Source organism: Dipodomys spectabilis, unplaced genomic scaffold (assembly GCF_019054845.1).
Source record: "Dipodomys spectabilis isolate Male_0828 unplaced genomic scaffold, ASM1905484v1 ptg000360l, whole genome shotgun sequence".
NCBI lineage: Eukaryota > Metazoa > Chordata > Mammalia > Rodentia > Heteromyidae > Dipodomys > Dipodomys spectabilis.
Genome location: NW_024871037.1, coordinates 764,002 through 770,450, shown reverse-complemented (window position 1 = coordinate 770,450; position 6,449 = coordinate 764,002).

Sequence of the window (6,449 nt, the reverse complement as noted above, 5' to 3'; positions counted from 1 at the left end):
TCTGGGAAGATGACCATCCTCACGGGTCACCCATGTTTTTCTGTATCTTGCTACATGGGCATCTTGACTCATGCCTTTACCCCTTTACCACTTCTTCTCCCCTTCTCCTGAAATCTGAGCTGTCAATCCATCACTGAGTGATTCAATAAACCTTTCCCAAGCATGTGCTTCTGACTTGGATGATCCACTCAATGGGGCCCTTCCCAGAAACAGCCACTCCAAAGGAGTGATTGAAAACCAAATCTCTACTAGAACCACCGATTCTGTGTCTGTTATTCAGAATAACGCCAGGCTCATGCCTGCCCCACTAGCTACTCAACGAGCAAAGATCTAAGTATCATGGGTTGAAATCAGCCCAGGGCAGAAAAGTCTGGGAGACTTCCTATCTCTAGTTAGTCACCTCCAAACCCAGAAGCAATGCTATGGCTTGTGTAGTTGAGTGCTGGCCTTGAACACAGAACCCGAAGGAGGATGCCCAAGTCCTGAGGACAAGCTCAGGGCCAGAAAACAGCAATGACAGAGTCCCTAAGCATTTAGAATTAGGAAAGGACACATCATCTTCAAGAGTGGGAGGGTCCGTGAAGAAGTTCTATCATGTTCCCATAGATTCTACCGGAAACGCAAGGCTGCAGGGCTCATTGTAGGCTTCCCTTGGTTCTGCCTTCCCTGGGACTGGACTGAGGGAATCTGTCAAACACACAAAGAAAACTGTCTTTGGGGCTTGAACACATGTCATCTCAGGCTCGGGGTTGGCCTTAGGCAGTGGAAAGTGCCTGAACCCCATTGTGGGAAAGAGCATGCCTAAAATGCCTGGCTGGTTCTTGTCACCATGTGGGGAATCCTGGAGGGGGAGTTGGAAAGGAGAAACCCTGGGTTGTGTGGTTTGCCCACCTGGGCCTGGTACATACATGTCCTGGATGCTGAGAGTCTCACCTGCTGCGGACATGCAGTAGCAGATGGGCACTGTCTCTCCCTGCTCTCAACTCTAGAATTTCTGCCAGTATCCTGAGTGAATTGCTCAGATTGAGATCCCCATTTACTCCTGATTTCTTCCTATCAAACTCCTTGGTGCAATATGCCCTTGCATTCATATTCTGCCACCCCCTTAATATGACAATGACCCATCAGAACCTATGAAGGCAGAGGTTGCGCTTAGTCCTGAACCAGACCCGTGGGTTTATTTGTTCTTCAGCCCAAGTTGGGATTAGAATATTAATCATGTAACATTCATATGGGAGTTGGGACAATTCACAGCTGAGCCTTTACTCATGCATCATCCAGGAATCTGCTGGTGGGACCTAGGCCACCCCCTCTTCCCAGGGTCCCCCTTGAATGAGCCGGTATTCAACACAGGTCCCCAAGAGCTTTGTCGTAGTCAACACAGTGGTAGAGAGTTGAACTCTGATCCCAGGGGTGGCACAAGAAGCCCAGAGCAGGCGCTGGCAGGGTTGGAGGAAGGAAAGCTCCACCAGGTCCAGGCGGAAGAGAGTTGATTTTTAGAAGAACCAAGCTACCAGCCTGCGCCAGATGGAGGCGTGAGGAGGTGTGGAGAGTGAGCACATGGCACACAGAGAGGATGTGGGGGATATCAGGCAGGAGGTATGGGCACAGGGGATGCAGAAGTGAGCACAGGAACTGGGGGACTGGTCACTATAGGAAGCATGATCAGGCAGAGGAGAAAGTGACCCTAGAGGAAGTGGAAGTGGCCTCAGGAGAGGAAGTGACCTCAGAGGAAGGGAAGTGGTCTTAGAGCAGAAGTGACCTCAGTGGAAGAGGAAGTGTCCTCAGAGGAAGAGGAAGTGGCCTCAGAGGAAGAGGAAGTGACCTCAGAGGCAGAGGAAGTGGCCTCAGAGGTTATTATGGTTCTATAGTAGAGCTTGAAATCTGGTATCATGATCCCTTCCCCATTGTTTCTTTTGCCTAGAATTGCTTTGGCTATCCTAGGTCTTTTGTTGTTCCATAGGAATTTGTGGATTGTTTTCTCTATTCAATAAATGATGTCATTGGGATTTTGATGGGAATTGCATTGAATTTGTATATCAGTTTTGGCAGTATGGCCATTTTCCTGATAGTAATTCTTCCTATCCAAGTACATGGAAGGTCTTTCCATTTCCTGGTGTCCTCTTTGATTCCTTTCTTTGGGCTTGTATAATTTTCACTAAATAGGTCCTTTACCTCTTTTAGGTTAATTTGTGGATTTTTTTTTGAGGTTATTGTAAATGGCGTAGTTTCCCTGATTTCCCTTGTACATTGTTGGTGAACAGAAAGGCAGCTGATTTTTGTGGGTTAATTTTGTATCCTGCTACTTTGCTGGTTTGTAAGTTCTAGGAGTTTGGAAGTGGAGTTTTGGGGGTCATTAAGGTATAATATCATGTCATCTGCAAATAAGGATAGTTCAATTTCTTCCTTTCCTGTGTGGATCCCTGTAATGTCCTTTTCTTACCTTATTGCTTTGGCTAAGGATTCCAGAACTATATTGAAGAGGGTGGGCATCCTTGCCTTGTTGCTGATTTTAGGAGAATTGGTTGTAGTTTTTCCCAGGTAAGTATATTAGCTATTTGTCTGTCATCTATGACTTTTATTGTTTTAAGGAATGTTCCTTCTATTCCTATTCTCAGAGCTTTTAACATGAATGGGTGACGTATTTTATCAAAAACCCGTTTGGCATCAATAGAGATAATCATGTGTTTCTTGACCTTGGATCTGTTGATGTGATGGATTACATTTATTTGTGTATGTTAAACCATCCCTGCATCTCTGGGATGAAGCCTACTTGATCATAATATATGATGTTTTTGATACGTTTCTGGATTCTGTTGGCTAAAATTTTATTGGGGAGCTCTGCATCTGTGTTCACCAAGATTAGTCTGTAGTTCTCTTTTTTCATTGGATCTTTGCCTGGTTTTGGGATGAATGTGATACTGGCTTCATAGAATGAGTTTGGGATTGCTCCATTTCTATTTCTCATAGAGTCTGAGGAGTATGGGTATTGGTTCCTCTTTAAAGGTCTTACAGAATTCCATAGTGAATACATCTGGGCTGGGGATTTTCCTTATTGGAAGGCTTATGATTGCTTTACTCTATCTCATTGTAAGTTACTGGCTTATATAATTGATTTATTTCTTCTTGGTTCAGTTTGGGCAATTTGTATTTCTCTATAAATTCATCCATTTCTGTTAGGTTTTCCTTCCTTAGTGAGTGTAGACTCTGGAAATAGTTCTTTATGATTGTTTGGATGTCTTGGATGTTTGTTGTAATTTTTCCTGTGGAATTGTGATTCCTGGATCTTATTGATTTGGGTCTCCTCTTTTTGGAGTTAGTCTTGCCTAAGGTCCATCTATTTTATTAATTTTTTCTAAAAATCATCTTTTTGTTTCATTAATATTATTTATAGTTGTTTTAGTCTCTATCTTGTTAATTTCAGCTCTTATTTTGGTTATCTCACTCTGTCTCGTAACTCTGAGTTCAATTTTTCTTGCTTTTCTAGCAGTTTTAGTTGCCACATTAGATTATTTACTTGGTTTGTCTCTATTTTCTTGATGCGTGCACTGAGAGCAATAAATTTGCCTCTTAGGACTGCTTTTGCTGTGTCCCATAGATTTCTTTGTGATGTAAATTCATTTTCATTGTGTTGTAGGAACTTTTTAATATCTTCTTTAATTTCTTCTGTGACCCAGGTGTTGCTCAGAAGTGTGCCATTCAATTTCCATCCATGTATTTGAGTAATTTCTACAGTATGCTTTCTTATTTTGAACTAGCTTGATTCCACTATGGTCATATAGAACACAAGGGATCATGCAGATTCTCTTTGCTTAAATTCTTTGTATGAACTAATATATGATCTATTCTGAACGTTCCATGGGCTTCTGAGAATGTGTAATGAGTTGTTGGGTGGAAACCTCTGTAGATGTCAATTAACCCCATTTGAGATATGGTATTTAATTGAGGCTTCTTTGCTAATCCTCTGGTGGTAGACCTGTCCTTTGGTGAGAGTGGAGTACTAAAGTTTCCTAGTCTTATTGTATTTGGATTAAATTTTTCCTGTAAGTCTGAGAGTATTGGCTTAATGTATGATGTGGGTGCTCCAATGTTTGGAGAGTATAAACTGATAATGATGGTATCCTCTTCTTGGATTGTCCCCTGTATTAGCATGTAGTGACCTTCTTTGTCTTTTTGTATTGATTTTAATGAAATGTTTGTCAGGGATCAGTATGGCAATTCCTGCTTCTTATTGGGAGCATGGTAGATCTTCCTCCATCCCTTCACTGGGAGTTTGTTTTTATCTTTGGCTGTGAGATGGGTTTCTTGTGGGCAATAAATGGATGGATCTTGTTTTCTGATCCAATCTGCAGTTCTTTTCATTGGTGAATTGACTCCATTAATATTTATGGTTATTATAGAGAGGTGCATTGTGTTTCCTGTCACGTTCCTGCTTTCCTAAGTTTTTCTTCTTCCCTTTTGCTTACTAAGCTGGTTGCCTGGTGATATCTTTCTGATGTGGATCCCTGATCTTGTTTTCTTCTGATTGTATTCCTTCTCTTAGTTTTTTTATGGCAGCATTATTATTTTTTAATTGTGAAAATGCCGTACAATCACATGGGCAAGGTAATGAGTACATTTCTTATCAAGCATTGTTGCTTCCTCCTTTGTTTCCCCTTCCCATCCTTTCCCATCTCCCCCCACCCTGCTCCCCTCTCCCCCCACACCCCCTTAATATTTTTTGTATGCTGGTTTATTGTTTATGAATTCATTTAGTTTTTCTTTGTTATTAAAATTTTTAGTTTCTCTGTCGAATGTGAACGCTAGCTTTGCTGGATATACCAGTCTGGGTTGGCAGTTATTGGCTTTTAGGGCTTGGATGGCACTTTTCCAGGCTCTCCTTGCAGTGTCTGTGGAGAGAACTGCAGTGATTCTAATTTTCCCCCACTGTATCATAGCTCCTTCTTTGCTTTTGGTGCATGCAAGATTGTTGCTTTGTTACTCAGATCTAATGTTTTTACTATGTTGTGCCTAGAAGTGTTCCTCCTGGGATCCCGCTTGTTAGGTGTTCTGTAAGCTTCTGTTATGTAGGTAAGATTTTCACTTTTAAGATTGGGGAAATTTTCAGTGATAATCTTATTGAATAAGCATTGCATTCCTTTATTCTAGTATTCTTCACCTTCATCCACCCCAATTATACGAAGGTTAAATTTCTTGGCATTGTCTGCTTATTCTTGGATTTCCCTTTGGTGTATTTTGTTTTTTGGTTTTTTTTTTTTCCAAATCTGTGACTTTTTTCCTAGTTGCTGCATTTTTTCTTCAGTACCTGACACCCTACTTTCATATCCATGGATTCCATTATGGTTTGCATGGAGGAAATTGAACCATTTATGATTTCTTCATTGGTTCTCAAAGTGTTAATTTCATCGTTTAATGAGGTGTGTACTGCATCTATTCTTTTTAAATTATTTTTTATTGAGATTAAGTGATTATATGTTTCACAACTTTCACAGCATTGTGAGATAGTGATAGTTAAAGTCACAAACACATTTTAACCTTCACAAGGCAAATTGTCATTATCATGGTCTATAATGTTTGTGAATTCTATGTACTGCATTTATTCTTGAGTGCATCTTTTTTGAAATATTGGATCTCTTTTGGTAATTTGTTTATTTGTTCTGTAAATTGCGGATCCATTTCTCACTTTAATTCTTGGGGCATTGCTTCTATCAATTCTTGCATGTAATGTTTGTCTTCCATTTCTTTTTTTTTTTTTGTCAGTCGTGGGGCTTGAACTCGGCCTGGGCGCTGTCCCTCAGCTCTTCAGCTCAAGGCGAGCGCTCTACCACTTGAGCTACAGCGCCACTTCCGGTTTTCTGGTGGTTTATTGGAGATAGGAGTCTCATGGTCTCTCCTGCCCGGGCTGGCTTTGAACCGCGATCCTCAGATCTCAGCCTCCTGAGTAGCTAGGATTACAGGCGTGAGCCACCAGCACCTGGCTCCATTTCTTTTTTGCTTTTATTGGAGTTCTTCCCTGGCTTTTGGGGATAGTTTGTTGTCTTGGCTGTTGATGAATCTTTTAATTTTTCACTGTGATTTTTGCATGAGGATTCAGGGGTTATTGGAGTTGAATCCTGAATTCTGACTGTTTTGGTCAATAGGTGGCTGCCTTCACTTGGTTCTGGGTTGGTTCCTGGGTCAATTGTTGAATCCTGCTTGACCAGAAAAGTTCACTGGCACACCCCAAAATGTTCGCTTCCATAAACGTCACCCTTCATTCCCTAAGAAACCCAGCTTGATCCTGAGTCCATGGTGGTAGAGGAGCTTATCAAGGAGAATAACATCCAATTTTTCCAGCAATCACACACACACACACACACACACACACACACACACACACACACACACACACACACCTGGCTCACTCACAAACACAAACCACACAAGAGGAACATGCCAGCAAAGCCCAT